Source organism: Oncorhynchus tshawytscha, linkage group LG30 (genome assembly GCF_018296145.1).
Source record: "Oncorhynchus tshawytscha isolate Ot180627B linkage group LG30, Otsh_v2.0, whole genome shotgun sequence".
NCBI classification, from domain to species: Eukaryota; Metazoa; Chordata; class Actinopteri; order Salmoniformes; family Salmonidae; genus Oncorhynchus; species Oncorhynchus tshawytscha.
In genome coordinates, this window is record NC_056458.1 from 5,659,649 (window position 1) to 5,675,930 (window position 16,282).

Here is a 16,282-nt window from a genome sequence, read left to right on the forward strand (position 1 = left end):
ATTGACCAAGCATGGGAAACCGTGTTTAAACCCTTTGCAATGAAGACATTTTGATTTTTACAAATGATATTTGAAGGACAGGGTCCAGAGAAAGGGACCTTTCTTTTTTTTTGCTTTGTTTAGTCAAGATGCTGGCCGTTATGACTAACACCGTAGCTTGAATTATTCATTTACTACATCTGTCATGAATAGTTATGACCTGTGATACTCACTGACTCTTATCCAGGTCAACAAACTTGCAGAGGTATGGGAGTTTGGTCCTAATGATCTCAAATCCCTCCTGTAGAGATGTAGTCGTCCTCATCAGCGTTGGAATTCTTAAGCACTGACTGAAATATAACCATATTAAAGGATCATTGTCGTGTTTCATAATTGCATTCAATAGGTTGAACAGCCTACCGCAACCATCTTCTGTATGCGTTTGCTACTGATGAGGTTGACTCTCTTTCTGACCTGGAGGTTGACTCTCTTTCTGACCTGGCGGTTGACTCTCTTTCTGACCTGGGGGTTGACTCTCTTTCTGACCTGACGGTTGACTCTCTTTCTGTCCTTGGAGGTTGACTCTCTTTCTGTCCTGGAGGTTGACTCTCTTTCTGACCTGGAGGTTGACTCTCTTTCTGTCCTGGAGGTTGACTCTCTTTCTGTCCTGGAGGTTGACTCTCTTTCTGACCTGGGGGTTGACTCTCTTTCTGACCTGGGAGATGACTCTCTTTCTGACCTGGCGGTTGACTCTCTTTCTGACCTGGAGGTTGACTCTCTTTCTGTCCTGGAGGTTGACTCTATTTCTGTCCTGGAGGTTGACTCTCTTTCTGTCCTGGAGGTTGACTCTCTTTCTGACCTGGAGGTTGACTCTCTTTCTGACCTGGCGGTTGACTCTCTTTCTGACCTGGGGTTGACTCTCTTTGTCCTGAGGTTGACTCCTGACCTGGAGGTTGACTCTCTTTGACTGTCCTTGACCTGAGGTTGACTCTCTTTCTGACCTGGGAGGTTGACTCTCTTTCTGTCCTGGAGGTTGACTCTCTTTCTGTCCTTGGAGGTTGACTCTCTTTCTGTCCTGGAGGTTGACTCTCTTTCTGTCCTGGAGGTTGACTCTCTTTCTGTCCTTGGAGGTTGACTCTCTTTCTGTCCTGGAGGTTGACTCTCTTTCTGACCTGGAGGTTGACTCTCTTTCTGACCTGGCGGTTGACTCTCTTTCTGACCTGGGGGTTGACTCTCTTTCTGACCTGACGGTTGACTCTCTTTCTGTCCTTGGAGGTTGACTCTCTTTCTGTCCTGGAGGTTGACTCTCTTTCTGACCTGGCGGTTGACTCTCTTTCTGACCTGGCGGTTTTGATCTCTTTCTGACCTGGCGGTTGACTCTCTTTCTGACCTGGTAGTTTTGATCTCTTTCTGACCTGGCAGTTGACTCTCTTTCTGACCTGGCGGTTTTGATCTCTTTCTGACCTGGCGGTTGACTCTCTTTCTGACCTGGCGGTTTTGATCTCTTTCTGGCCTGGCGGTTGACTCTCTTTCTGACCTGGGGGTTGACTCTCTTTCTGACCTTGGGGATGACTCTTTTCTGACCTGGGGGTTGACTCTCTTTCTGACCTGACGGTTGACTCTCTTTCTGACCTGGGGGATGACTCTCTTTCTGACCTGACGGTTGACTCTCTTTCTGACCTGGGGGTTGACTCTCTTTCTGACCTGGGGGTTGACTCTCTTTCTGTCCTGACCTGGGAGGTTGACTCTTTCTTGGAGGTTGACTCTCTGACCTCCTGGAGGTTGACTTTCTTTCTGTCCTTGGGGTTGACTCTCTTTCTGACCTGGGGTTGACTCTCTTTCTGACCTGGGGTTCTTTCTGACTGGAGGTTGACTCTCTTTCTGTCCTGGAGGTTGACTTTCTTTCTGGTTGACTCTTTCTGACCTGGAGGTTGACTCTCTTTCTGTCCTTGGAGGTTGACTTTCTTTCTGTCCTGGAGGTTGACTCTCTTTCTGACCTGGAGGTTGACTCTCTTTCTGACCTGGGGGTTGACTCTCTTTCTGACCTGACGGTTTTGATCTCTTTCTGACCTGGCGGTTGACTCTCTTTCTGACCTGGCGGTTTTGATCTCTTTCTGACCTGGCGGTTTTGATCTCTTTCTGACCTGGCGGTTGACTCTCTTTCTGACCTGGCGGTTTTGATCTCTTTCTGGCCTTGGGGGTGACTCTTTCTGACCTGGGGTTGACTCTCTTTCTGACCTGACGGTTGACTCTCTTTCTGACCTGGGGGATGACTCTCTTTCTGACCTGACGGTTGACTCTCTTTCTGACCTGGGGTTGACTCTCTTTCTGACCTGGGGTTGACTCTCTTTCTGACCTGGGGGTTGACTCTCTTCCTGACCTGGGGGTTGACTCTCTTTCTGACAAGGGGGTTGACTCTCTTTCTGACCTGGGAGTTGGCACTCACAGACATGGAGGTTGGCTAAACCAGACCTGGGGGTTGACTCTCACTGACCTGGAAGTTGATTGACTGACCTGTGAGACCCTGATGAAATGGGAGAGGACTACAGCCCTCTGAGGGGGGGGGGGGCTTGCTGAGCACCATCAGATGGATCCACTGAGACACACTGTTGAAGTGGGTGATGAAGTCTACCGTGCAGCCATGCATCACAAAGCTGTGGTGGTCCTGGAACTGGAGGGTAAGGAACCGTCGTAGACACACTGTCCAATATATACATATACACACGGTCAAACGTGCACACAAACACACGGTCTCTTTCACACAAGTACAAATACAACGTATACTGCATAATTCAGCCAAGAGCAAATAAGTCAACTGAGTGAGACACAGAGAGAAGCTGGCGAACAGAGCCACCTGCTGGCCAGCCACACTCACCGGTATCCGACAGAAGGACATATGCTCCATGTAGGTGAGGTGCTCTGCTAGTTCAGATGAGTCCAGGTGATGAAAGAGGAGAGATGTCTTCCTCTTCTTGAAGTCAGACTGAGCCTGTCTTCTCCACTCCTATGACGGCCTAGAGAGAATAAGAAACGAACTTAAACTGTAGAAGTAGAAATACTGTGAGAGTGGCTGGTTGTCGATGCCCTCATGCACTCTGAAATTCTTTATACTGTATCATTTAAATGGTATGCTAAGCTGTCACTGTGAGAAGACCATGGCTGCCTGGCTGCTTGCCTGCTTCTATGCTTGTACGATTTTCTGGCTGCAGACAGGCGGCACTTACACACTGTCAATGTTGATGAGTGTGTTCTGGTGCTCCCCTCCCTGCTAGGCCAGCTGCTCCTTCAGCCCTCTGATCTGCTCTGCCAGCTCTGGGTTCAGATCAACACTGCTGGGAACTCACTGATCCAGTACCTTATGGAGAGACAGGGTTAAAAGGACAGAAAGGCAGGAAGAAGTTAGTGTTGTCATTTCTGGCGCAGAGTCAAAGAGTATGGAAATCAGATACCTACATGGATATAGTAATACATACATTAAGTATATAATATACTGTGCATTCATGGCAATAATGGCTATCATCCAAGAAAGTCGTGAAGAGGGCACGACAACAGCTTTACCCCCTCAGGAGACTGAAAAGATTTGGCATGGGTCCTCAGATCCTCAAAAAGTTCTACAGCTGCACCATCGAGACCCTCCTGACCGGTTGCATCACAGCCTAGTATGGCAACTGATCGGCATCTGACCGTAAGGCGCGACAGAGAATAGTGCGTACAGTCCAGTACATCACTGGGGCCAAGCTTTCTGCCATCCAGGACCCATATGCAAGGCGGTGTCAGAGGAAGGCCCAAAAAATTGTCAACAACTCCAGACACCCAAGTCATAGATTGTTCTCTCTGCTACCGCACGGCAAACTGTACCCAAGTGAGCCCCAAGTTTAGGTCCAAAAGGCTCCCTTTTTTTGTCCAAAAGTCTCCTTAAAACAGTTTCTACCCCCAAGACATAAGACTGCTGAACAATGAATCAAATTGCCACCTGGACTATTTACATTGAACCCCTCTCTTTGTTTTTACACTGCTACTACTTGCTGTTTATTGTCTATACATAGTCATACAACAAGCAGAGGCTCAGGTGTTTGTTGTCTTTGATGATCTTTTTATACTGTACCTACAGTTGAAGTCGGAAGTTTACATACACCTTAGCCAAATACGTTTAAACTCAGTTTTTCACAATTCCTGACTTTTAATCTGAGCAAAAATTCAATTTTAGGTCAGTTAGGATCACCATTTTATTTTAAGAATGTGAAATGTCAGAATAATAGTAGAGAGAATTATTTATTTCAGCTTTTTATTTCTTTCATCACATTCCCAGTGGGTCAGAACACTCAATTAGTATTTGGTAGCATTGCCTTTAAATTATTTAACTTGGGTCAAACATTTCGGGTAGCCTTCCACAAGCTTCCCACAATAAGTTGGGTGAATTTTGGCCCATTCCTCCTGACAGAGCTGGTGTAACCGAGTCAGGTTTGTAGGCCTCCTTGTTCGCACACACTTTTTGAGTTCTGCCCACACATTTTCTATGGGATTGATGTCAGGGCTTTGTGATGGCCACTCCAATACTTTGACTATGTTGTCCTTAAGCCATTTTGCCACAACTTTGGAAGTATGCTTGGGGTCATTGTTCCATTTGGAAGACCCATTTGCGACCAAGCTTTAACTGATGTCTTGAGATGTTGCTTCAGTATATCCACATCATTTTCCACTCTCATGATGCCATCTATTTTGTGAAGTGCACCAGTCCCTCCTGCAGCAAAGCACCCCACAACATGATGCTGCCACCCATGTGTTTCACAGTTGGGATGGTATTCTTTGGCTTGCAAGCATCCCCATTTTTCCTCCAAACATAATGATGGTCATTATTGCCAAACAGTTCTATTTTTGTTTCATCAGACCAGAGAACATTTCTCCAAAAGTACAATCTTTGTCCCCATGTGCAGTTGCAAACCTTAGTCTGGGTTTTTTTATATCTTTTTTTACACTTAGTTTTTATTGTAGGAACACAAAGAAAGTACAAATAAAGCCAAATAAAAGAACAAAAAAAGATCTGTCAGTTACAGTGCACTTCATACCTTCATCATCATAATCATCATATTAGTTACATTGACATCTTTGAATTAGACCTTTTCCAAGTACCAAACCCATTTTTTCCCAGTATTCTTGACCTCTCTCCTGTTGAGTTCTTAAGGCAAAGGTCATACGCTCCATGTGGTGTATTTCTTCTACAATGTCTATCCATTGTGTCACTGTGGGAGGGTCTTTTTGTAGCCATTTCCTAGTGATAGCCTTTTTACTGGCTGGCAGTAGGACCTTCAAGAGGTACTTTTCTCTATTGTGTAAGTTATCATGTATTTCACCCATGTACAAAGAAATGAATGTTTGTTCTATGTCAAATCCCATTATTTTTCCAATGTTAGATCTTATTTCTCCCCAGTAAATTTCGATTGCGGGGAAAGTCCAAAAGATATGAGAGTGGTCCGCCCTCAATAGACCACATTCTCTCCAACAAGGGTGTAGTGAGCCAGTCTGTTTTGATTTCAGTTTAGGTGTTATGAAGAAGCGTATAACATTCTTCCAACAGAATTCTCTCCATGACCTTGAGTTGGTGGAGCTTTGTTGAGTCTCTAATATATTCAACCATGTTTCATCAGTCATTTCAATGTTAAGTTCCTCCTCCCATTTCTTTTTAATATAGTTTGTAGAATGTTTCTTTGAGGATTGAATACCCAAGTAGAGATTTGAAGTCGTTTTTTTGTTACTCCCCAAGTTGTATGCGTTAGTGAATACTTGGATTAATTTTAGAGGTGCTCGAGGGTCACTTTTATCCCCCTTAAGAAATAGTGTCGAACTTGTAGGTATCTGTAAAAATCTTGTTTATCCAAGCCATGTTTTTTACTTAGGTCCTGGAAGTTATCTAGGTTCCCATTCCTTATAATTGTACTGAATGATGTGATGTCTTTCTGGGTCCATTGTTTAAACCTGCTGTCCTGAGTTGCAGGGATGAAGCTGGGGTCGTATGCGGGCCAACTCAGCAGTTTGATCTCTCTGTCTAAATTATTTTGCTTAACTACCCTAAACCATGTCTTCAGAGAGAAATGAATCCACTGATTTTGTCTATTGTATATTTCTTTTACCATGTCCTTATTTCCCAAAACTGACTGTATGGGTATATCTGGCAAAGTAGTCTCGATGTCTTTCCATTTGGATTCGTATTCTGAATTGCACCAACACACCAGAGGTCTCAATTGGGCTGACACATAATCATCTTTTAGGTTTGGTAAGGCCATACCCCCACAGTTTTTTGGTAACTGTAATGTTGTATATCTAGTTCTTGGTCTCTTACTGTTCCAGATAAACCTTGATATCCGTTTATCCCATTCCCTAAACTGTTTAGACGGGATTTCTATGGGCAGTGATTGGAACAAATACAGTAACCTTGGCAGGACGTTCATTTTGAATGTTTCAATTCTACTAAGATCTAAGGGAAGTGAATTCCACCTGTCTAGGTCATCATATATTTTCTTGTTAATAATGTGATCGTAATTCATGCAATAAAGTTTGAGTGTATCTTTTGGTAAATTTACTCCCAGATATTTTATGGATGAAGAGGTCCAGGTGAAGTTACACCTACTCTTCAGCTCTTCCTGTGGGGTATAATTATATACTAGGGCTTGGATCTTGTGTACGTTAAGCACATACCCTGAATATGTTCCAAATGTTTGTAAAACATCCATCAATCTAGGTACACTTGAGCCTGGGTCTTTAAGGAATAGCAGAACGTCATCAGCATACATGCATATCTTATGTTCACTGCCTCTTATTGTTATTCCCTCTAAGGTTGGGTCCTGTCTTATTGCCTGTGCTAATGGTTTCGAGGTACAAGGAGAAGAGCGTGGGTGATAGATTACAGCCTCGTCTTGCTCCTCACTCTAATTTTATTGTTCGTGTCAAATGTCCATTTATCTTTATTCTAGCGGCTGGACATGAATACAGTGTTTTGATGCACTGTATCACTTCTTTGTTGAAACCAAATCTTTCCATAACTTGGAATAGATAATCCCATCCCACTGAATCAAATGCTTTTTCTGCATCTAGGCTGATTAATATTGCACTTGTCTTATTCTGAGTAATGTGGTCCATGACATGTAGTGTTCTCCTTATATTTTATATATATTATATATATTTTTTTATATTTATTTATATTTTATGTTTTTATATATTTTCCTGTGTCTGCCTATTTTGTATGAAACCAGTTTGATCTCCGTCAATCAATTCTGGGATTATGTTCTCCATTCTTTTGGCTATTATTGATGCATATAGTTTAGAATCTGTGTTAAGAATTGCGATAGGTCTATATGAACTGCATTCTTTCTTATCTTTACCCTCTTTTGGGATTACTGATATGATGGCCTCTCTCCATGACCCCCCTCCCTTAGAGTCCAGTTAAAACAGGCCTTAAGTAGAGGTGCTAATTGTTCTCTGAAGGTCTTGAACCATTCTGAAGGTAAGCCATCAGTGCCTGGAGACTTGTTGACTTTTTGTTGAGATATTGCTTTATTAATTTCTTTGGTGGATATTTCTAAAGTTAGTCTATCATTTTGCTCTGTCCCAATTGAGGGGAGATCAAGTGAGTTCAAAAAGTGCTCTATTGTCTGTGCATCTGCCTTCTCTGGTTGCTTGTACATATTTGTGTAATATGATTCAAATGCATTCTGTATTTCATCTAATTTGCATGTGATCTTTTTTGTTTTGGGGTCTTTAATTTTGAAAATGGTATTCTGTGCTTGTTGTTTCCTGAGTCTCCATGCTAGTAATTTGGTTGCCTTTGAGCCTGCTTCATAATATCGTTGTTTCAGGAACCTAAGCTTTTTCTCTACTTCTTCTCTATAAATGTGGTCAATTTCCTGTTTTACCTTTTGAATCTCTCGTAATATAAGAGGGTCTTTGTATTGACTATGAGATCGTTCTAAGTTTCTTAGGGTTTCCTGTAGTTTCAGCAGTTTCTGTGCTTTAATCTTTTTCTTCAGAGATGATGTGGCTATGATCTTCCCTCTAATAACTGCCTTAGCTGCATCCCACAATATAGCAGGAGATACTTCCCCATTATCATTATTCTCCAGATAGATATTCAATTCTGTCTTTATTGATTCCTTGAATGCTGGATCATTCAGCATGCTTGTATTAAGTCTCCATATAGTATTTCTTGGTTTGCTATCAAGGTGTAGAGTTAGGTAAACTCCATTGTGATCTGATAAGTCTCTCTGCCCGATCCTACAATCCTTAAGCCTGTGTCTATCTGCACTGTACATAAAAAGTAGTCTAACCTGGAGTATTCAGTGTGGCGGGCTGAGTAAAATGTATATTCCTTATCGGTATTGTGGATGTCACGCCATACATCGAGCAGTCCTAGATCCTGCCGTATCCTATTGGTCTTCTTGGCAACTAGGCTCATTTTCCTATTTTGGTTTGTGCTGTCCAATTTTGAGTTTAGAATTGTGTTAAAGTCCCCTCCTCAGATAAGAGTGCCAGTGGTTTCTGTGGCAATTAAATGAAACACCTTCCCGTAGAAGACCATGTCACTCCCTGGGGGTGCGTATACATTAAATAATGTAACTTCCTTGTTATCCAGTTTACATTTAACAAGTATAAATCTACCCTCCTTGTCTTTTATTTCTGACATAAACTCAAAATTAACTGAATTTGGGATCAAGATTGCAACTCCCCTTCTACCCATTTTGTAAGAAGAAAAAAAAGTGTTCCTATATCCCATTTTCTTGAGTTTCTCGTGTTCGGTGTGGATAAGTGAGTTTCTCGTGTTCAGGTGTGGATAAGTGAGTTTCTCGTGTTCGGTGTGGATAAGTGAGTTTCTCGTGTTCAGGTGTGGATAAGTGAGTTTCCTGCCAGAATAGTATGTCAACTCTCCTCCCGTGTCATCTTTGCTATTATCTTACTTCTCTTGATGTCACTCCCCAGTCCGTTTACATTGAGACTTATTATGACCTTTAAATTCCCCATGATGCATCGATATAAATAAAACACCCTGTGCACCATATCTGCCTGCTTATCATGAACCTAAAAATGAACGAAAAATCAAGAACGATAATAAAGTAAACCAAAGTGGGAAAATGCTTTGGTATTTGGACTCCCATGTCAGAGGACTGTCTCTTGCCTCTGGGGTTTGAGGGGATGAATTCAGTGTCATCTTCAAGTATGCCCTTGAATAGACCCTCCACGAAGTTGGGCATAGAGTCTTTTTCTGCGCCCTCTACTACGTTATAAAGTCTAATGTTGTTTCGACGTGAGAAACCTTTGAGTTCTGTAACTTTTGCCTGTAGTGCGTGTTGGCTTTTCAGTGACTGTTCAAGTATTTCCTTGACTGCTGAGTTCCATGTGTCCGTTTCCACAATGCGCTGTTCTGAGTCCCCCATTCTTGTAGATATGCTGTGAAGTTCTAATTTGTTTTCTTCCAGTTTCTGGTTAATGTCCTTCTTGAACTCATTTAGTTATTTTCTTACATCTTCTCGAAGTTCCTCTCGTAAGCCTGTGAGCGCCTCGCGCAATTCCTCCCGAAATGAGGGTTCTTTTGCTGCTGCTATCTTATTTGCGCTATTTTTTTAATTTTACCTTTATTTAACCAGGTAGGCTAGTTGAGAACAAGTTCTCATTTGCAACCGCGACCTGGCCAAGATAAAGCATAGCAGTCTGAACAGACAACACAGAGTTACACAGGGAGTAAACAATAAACAAGTCAATAACACAGTAGAAAAAAAAGAGAGAGTCTATATACATTGTGTGCAAAAGGCATGAGGTAGGCGAATTATTACAATTTTGCAGATTAAAACTGGAGTGATAAATGATCAGATGGTCATGTACAGGTAGAGATATTGGTGTGCAAAAGAGCAGAAAAGTAAATAAATATAAACAGTATGGGGATGAGGTAGGTAAAAAAGGGTGGGCTATTTACCGGTAGACTATGTACAGCTGCAGCTGCAGCTGCTCAGATAGCAGATGTTTGAAGTTGGTGAGGGAGATAAAAGTCTCCAACTTCAGCAATTATTGCAATTCGTTCCAGTCACAGGCAGCAGAGAACTGGAACAAAAGGCAGCCACATTTAAATGTACCTTTATTTTACTAGGCAAGTCAGTTAAGAATAAATTCTTATTTTCAATGACGGCCTAGGAACAGTGGGTTAACTGCCTGTTCAGGGGCAGAACGACACATTTGTACCTTGTCAGCTCAGGGATTTGAACTTGCAACCTTCTGGTTACTAGTCCACCGCTCTAACCACTAAGCTACCCTTGCCAATGAGGTGTTGGCTTTAGGGATGATCAGTGAGATACACCTGCTGGAGCGCGTGCTACGGGTGGGTGTTGCCATCGTGACCAGTGAACTGAGATAAGGCGGAGCTTTACCTAGCATGGACTTGTAGATGACCTGGAGCCAGTGGGTCTGGCGACGAATATGTAGCGATGGCCAGCCGACTAGAGCATACAAGTCGCAGTGGTGGGTGGTACAAGGTGCTTTAGTAACAAAACGGATGGCACTGTGATAAACTGCATCCAGTTTGCTGAGTAGAGTATTGAAAGCTATTTTGTAGATGACATCGCCGAAGTCGAGGATCTGTAGGATAGTCAGTTTTACTAGGGTAAGTTTGGCGGCGTGAGTGAAGGAGGCTTTGTTGCAGAATAGAAAGCCGACTCTAGATTTGATTTTAGATTGGAGATGTTTGATATGAGTCTGGAAGGAGAGTTTACAGTCTAGCCAGACACCTAGGTACTTATAGATGTCCACATATTCTAGGTCGGAACCATCCAGGGTGGTGATGCTAGTCGGGCGTGCGGGTGCAGGCAGCGAACGGTTGAAAAGCATGCATTTGGTTTTACTAGCGTTTAAGAGCAGTTGGAGGCCACGGAAGGAGTGTTGTATGGCATTTTGGAGGTTAGATAGCACAGTGTCCAAGGACGGGCCGGAAGTATACAGAATGGTGTCATCTGCGTAGAGGTGGATCAGGGAATCGCCCGCAGCAAGAGCAACATCATTGATATATACAGAGAAAAGAGTCGGCCCGAGAATTGAACCCTGTGGCACCCCCATAGAGACTGCCAGAGGACCGGACAGCATGCCCTCCGATTTGACACACTGAACTCTGTCTGCAAAGTAGTTGGTGAACCAGGCAAGGCAGTCATTAGAAAAACCGAGGCTACTGAGTCTGCCGATAAGAATATGGTGATTGACAGAGTCGAAAGCCTTGGCCAGGTTGATGAAGACGGCTGCACAGTACTGTCTTTTATCGATGGCGGTTATGATATCGTTTAGTACCTTGAGCGTGGCTGAGGTGCACCCGTGACCGGCTCGGAAACCAGATTGCACAGCGGAGAAGGTACAATGGGATTCGAGATGGTCAGTGACCTGTTTGTTGACTTGGCTTTCGAAGATCTTAGATAGGCAGGGCAAGATGGATATAGGTCTGTAGCAGTTTGGGTCCAGGGTGTCTCCCCCTTTGAAGAGGGGGATGACTGCGGCAGCTTTCCAATCCTTGGGGATCTCAGACGATATGAAAGAGAGGTTGAACAGGCTGGTAATAGGGGTTGCGACAATGGCGGCGGATAGTTTCAGAAATAGAGGGTCCAGATTGTCAAGCCCAGCTGATTTGTACGGGTCCAGGTTTTGCAGCTCTTTCAGAACATCTGCTATCTGGATTTGGGTAAAGGAGAACCTGGAGAGGCTTGGGCGAGTAGCTGCTGGGGGGGGCGGAGCTGTTGGCCAAGGTTGGAGTAGCCAGGAGGAAGGCATGGGCAGCCGTTGAGAAATGCTTGCTGAAGTTTTCGAAAATCATGGATTTATCGGTGGTGACCGTGTTACCTAGCCTCAGTGCAGTGGGCAGCTGGGAGGAGGTGCTCGTGTTCTCCATGGACTTTACAGTGTCCCAGAACTTTTTGGAGTTAGAGCTACAGGATGCAAATTTCTGCCTGAAGAAGCTGGCCTTTGCTTTCCTGACTGACTGCTTGTATTGGTTCCTGACTTCCCTGAACAGTTGCATATTGCGGGGACTATTCGATGCTATTGCAGTCCGCCACAGGATGTTTTTGTGCTGGTCGAGGGCAGTCAGGTCTGGAGTGAACCAAGGGCTATATCTGTTCTTAGTTCTGCATTTTTTGAACGGAGCATGCTTATCTTATCTTATCTTACCAGGCATCCTCAACTGACGGGATGAGGTCAATATCCTTCCAGGATACCCGGGCCAGGTCGATTAGAAAGGCCTGCTTGCAGAAGTGTTTTAGGGAGCGTTTGACAGTGATGAGGGGTGGTCGTTTGACTGCGGATCCGTAGCGGATACAGGCAATGAGGCAGTGATCGCTGAGATCCTGGTTGAAGACAGCAGAGGTGTATTTGGAGGGCCAGTTGGTCAGGATGACGTCTATGAGGGTGCCTTCGTTTACAGATTTAGGGTTGTACCTGGTGGGTTCTTTGATGATTTGTGTGAGATTGAGGGCATCTAGCTTAGATTGTAGGACTGCCGGGGTGTTAAGCATATCCCAGTTTAGGTCACCTAACAGAACAAACTCTGAAGCTAGATGGGGGGGCGATCAATTCACAAATGGTGCCCAGGGCACAGCTGGGGGCTGAGGGGGGTCGGTAGCAGGCGGCAACAGTGAGAGACTTATTTCAGGAGAGAGTAAATTTTAAAATTAGTAGTTCGAACTGTTTGGGTGTGGACCTGGAAAGTATGACATTACTTTGCAGGCTATCTCTGCAGTAGACTGCAACTCCTCCCCCTTTGGCAGTTCTATCTTGACGGAAAATGTTATAGTTGGGTATGGAAATCTCCGAATTTTTTGTGGCCTTCCTGAGCCAGGATTTAGACACGGCAAGGACATCAGGGTTAGCTGAGTGTGCTAAAGCAGTGAGTAAAACAAACTGAGGGAGGAGGCTTCTGATGTTGAAATGCATGAAACCAAGGCTTTTTCGATCACAGAAGTCAACAAATGAGGATGCCTGGGGACATGCAGGGCCTGGGTTTACCTCCACATCACCCAAGGAACAGAGGAGGAGTAGTATGAGGGTGCGGCTAAAGGCTATCAAAACTGGTCGCCTAGAGCGTTGGGGACAAAGAATAAAAGGAGCAGATTTCTGGGCATGGTAGAATATATTCAGGGCATAATGCGCAGACAGGGGTATGGTGGGGGGCGGGTACAGCGGAGGTAAGCCCAGGCACTGGGTGATGATAAGAGAGGTTGTATCTCTGTTCATGCTGGTTGTAATGGGTGAGATCACCGCATGTGTGGGAGGTGGGACAAAGGAGGTATCAGAGGTATGAAGAGTGGAACTAGAGGCTCCATTGTAAACTAAAACAATGATAACTAACCTGAACAACATGCAGCGAGGCATACAGTAATCGCAGGTGTTGATTGGGAGAGCTAGCTAAAACAGTAGGTGAGACAACAACAGCTAATCAGCTAGCACAACAACAGCAGGTAAAATGGCGTTGACTAGGCAGAGAGGGTCGGATTAACTACACACAGAGCCTGAGTGCGGCTGGGGCCGACAGATAAAAACATAAACAAACCGAATGGAGTACCGTGATTCATGGACAGTCCAGCAGGCATCAGCTATGTAGCCAAGTGATCACAGTGTCCAGCAGGCATCAGCTATGTAGCCAAGTGATCAGTGTCCAGGGGGCAGCGGTAGATGGGACAGGGAAGCCGCCACTACGCTAGCGACACAGCGTTTAAAGTTAGTAGCCCGGGGGTGGTATGGGGGGTTGGCAGGGAGATGTGCCTGCTAGCAGGGAGATGTGCCTGGCTCACGGCTAACTGGTGCTAGCTTCGTGGCAGTGGCGTTAACCAAGGTCCAGAGTTTACAGCAAGGATCCGGTGGAGTATTGTTCTCTAGCCGTGTATGAGTGTGGTTCGGGTGAACAGCTGAGTAGGCCGGGAAGTGGGCCTCAGGGATAGCTTCGGTACTGCGTGCAAGCTAGCTGTGAAGATCAGAAGTAGTGGTCCAGGGATTACGGCAGGAATCCGGCGTTGTTGTGGAGAGACAGTTCGATACTGGTAGACTGGCGAGTAATTATCCAGGCTAAAAAAAAACTAGCTGGCTGTGCAGAAGGTAAAAGCGGCTAGCAGTGGCTAACAATGACTAAATAGCTTGTAGCTAGTTAGCTTCTGTAGGTTCTTGAATGTGTTCTAAAAATTACAAATAATAGCGATTCCGTATCACATTGTGTGAGGCAGGTTACCGGAAGGTATAATCGAATTAAAAATCGAAAAGAGATTGAAAAAAATATGGGTCCAGTGAGTGGTTGGGCTGGCTGGGGACACGGCGATTCAGACAGTTAGCAGGCCTGTGCTAACAAGCTAACAGTTAGTAGGCCAGGGCTAAACAAGCTAGCAGTTAGCAGACCGGGGCTAAACAAGCTAGCAGTTAGTAGACCAGGGCAGGCTAGCAGTTAGCAGGCCAAATTAGCAAGCAAGCAGATACTAAGGGCTAGAAAGTTAGCCTTTGGGGGACGTCGCGATGGGGTTAAGTCTGTTTATGCCTCTTCATGCGGTGACATCGATAGACCGGTCGTGGGTCTGGATATTGTAACCCAGGAGTATGCTTCGGTGGTAGCACAGGAGCCCTGGTCGGGCTAGCTTCAAGCTAAGTGGGGTAGCCTAGTGGTTAGAGTGTTGGACTAGTAACCGAAAGGTTGCAAATCTGTCGTTCTGCCCCTGAACAGGCAGTTAACCCGCTGTTCCTAGGCCGTCATTGAAAATAAGAATTTGTTCTAAACTGACTTGCCTAGTTAAATAAAGGTTAAAAAAAAAAAAAATTAAAAGTGGATGGAAACGCTAGCCAGGAGTAGTCATCCGGGGTTGCGGTTAGCTAGTTGTGAAGATCCAGATGAAAATGGTCAGTTTGCGGTGGGAATCCGGGGATAAAAATAATACGTCCATTATGCTCTGGTTAGAGTCGTGTTGTTCGAACTGGCGAGAGCTTTCCGAGCTAAAGGTTAGCTGATGACCGCTAGCAATGGTTTGCTGACTGATAGCTGGTAGTTAGCTGGCTAGCTTCAGTTGAGGGGTTCCAGATCCGAAGTAAATATAAATACTTTAGAAGAAAAAAAAGCAGATCCACGTTACATTGGGTGAGGCGGGTTGCAGGAGAGTAATTTAGATGTTGAGGTTTAGCTAAATATTTTAAAAGATATGCAAAGAAAAATATGTAAAAACGATATATACAAGGGACACGACACGACAAGACGTCTGACTGCTACGCCATCTTGGATATTACCTAGCATTAGGCATTTCGGGTTCATCGACGATTATATCTTCTGCTGTCTTGTTACGGGCTGTTGTTGTAGCTCCGCGACCTTTTCCTATTTTCTCCTTCTCCATTTTGCGTAGGTTGTTATAATGCTCAGAGTAAATACTTGAATTTAGGGGGGGGGGGAAATACCCAACCGATGTGCAGTACGAAAAGCTAGGCAGCCATTTCCTAAGTTGCGTCACCGGAACCCCCTGTCTGGCTTTTTTATGGCGGTTTTGGAGCAGTTGCGTCTTCTTTGCTGAGCAGCCTTTCAGGTTATGTCAATATAGGACTCGTTTTACTGTGGATATAGATATTTTGTACCTGTTTCCTCCAGCATCTCCACAAGGTCATTTGCTGTTGTTGTGGGATTGATTTGCACTTTTTGCACCAAAGTACGTTCATCTCTAGGATACAGAACGTGTCTCCTTCCCGAGCAGTATGACGGCTGCGTGGTCCCATGGTGTTTATACTTGCATACTATTGTTTGTACAGATGAACGTGGTACCTTCAGGCGTTTTTGAAATTGCTCCCAAGGATGAACCAGACTTGTGGAGGTCTACATTTTTTTTCTGAGTTCTTGGCTGATTTCGTTTGATTTTCCTGTGATGTCAAGCCAAGAGGCAATGAGTTTGAAGGTAGGCCTTGAAATACATCCACAGGTACACCTCCAATTGACTCAAATGATGTCAATAAGCCTATCAGAAGCCTCTAAAGCCATGACATCATCTCCTGGATTTTTCCAAGCTGTTTAAAGGCACAGTCAACTTAGTGTATGTACACTTCTGACCCACTGGAATTGTGAAACAGTGAGTTATAAGTGAAATAATCTGTCTGTAAACAATTGTTGGAAAAATGACTTGTGTCATGCACAAAGTAGATGTCCTAAATGACTTGCCAAAACTATAGTTTGTTAACAAGAAATTTGTGGAGTGGTTGAAAAATGAGTTTTAATGACTCCAACCTTAATAAACTTCTGACTTCAACTGTATATGTTCAGATTACATCAACTAGCCTG

At 44.3% G+C, this 16,282-nt stretch overlaps 1 long non-coding RNA gene across 1 annotated transcript; it reads right to left on the reverse strand.

Moving 5' to 3' along the window:
- Window positions 1–2,501: 2,501 nt before the first annotated feature.
- Window positions 2,502–3,336, reverse strand: LOC112228153. The gene is made up of 3 exons (XR_002949997.2): window positions 3,204–3,336; window positions 2,855–2,993; window positions 2,502–2,679 (listed from the first exon to the last, which is right to left on the reverse strand). It is a non-coding gene; the product is annotated as an uncharacterized LOC112228153 (long non-coding RNA).
- Between the last annotated feature and the right edge of the window lie 12,946 nt (window positions 3,337–16,282).